This window comes from Bison bison, unplaced genomic scaffold (assembly GCF_000754665.1).
Source record: "Bison bison bison isolate TAMUID 2011002044 unplaced genomic scaffold, Bison_UMD1.0 scf7180017864384, whole genome shotgun sequence".
Taxonomy (NCBI): domain Eukaryota; kingdom Metazoa; phylum Chordata; class Mammalia; order Artiodactyla; family Bovidae; genus Bison; species Bison bison.
In genome coordinates, this window is record NW_011494956.1 from 12,507,514 (window position 1) to 12,508,063 (window position 550).

General features: G+C 51.3%; 1 protein-coding gene across 1 annotated transcript in view; it reads left to right on the top strand.

Annotated features, from left to right (window-relative positions):
- The window catches only part of CEP70 (centrosomal protein 70kDa), a 94,879-nt gene that overhangs the window by 15,375 nt on the left and 78,954 nt on the right, over positions 1-550 (top strand). The gene's annotated exons all lie outside the window — the stretch shown is intronic.

The window sequence follows — 550 nt, forward strand, 5'->3', positions numbered from 1 at the left end:
CTTCTTATGCATCTCTCTAGGTTTGTAGTGATAGTTCCCTACCTTGGCTTGGCTGCACACTGGAATCACCTGGGGGAGCTTTAGCAAACTATTGACCCATGGGTCTGATTCTGATATATTTCGCCAGAGGTCTGAGTACCCGTTTCAAATTTCTCGAGGGGATTCTAGTGGGCAGCCAGGGTTGAGATCTACTGGAGGAGGAAGAGTTCAGCGACCCAGGTAACCCTCCCTTTCTTTCCCGTCTGTGCCCTGCACACCTTTCTCTAATCAAGCCCACCGTATTGCAGCGTTAATTGCAGGGTGTATACCTATCTCCCTAACTACACTTTGAACATCTCCAGTCAGCCACTTTTGCATTTCGGGAGCTCGATGTCTGGCTTGATACTTCGTCGAGATTTGGAAAATGTTTAGCGGAAGGATAAAATGTCATCAACACATTTATGTGCATCCTCCAAGTGCCAGGCTCTGCAGCGCTCAGCCAGGATCCAGGGAGTGAGAGAGATGGAAGTGCGCAGGCGCAGAGCCCTTTCCCCTCCCCGCCCCGCCCCCG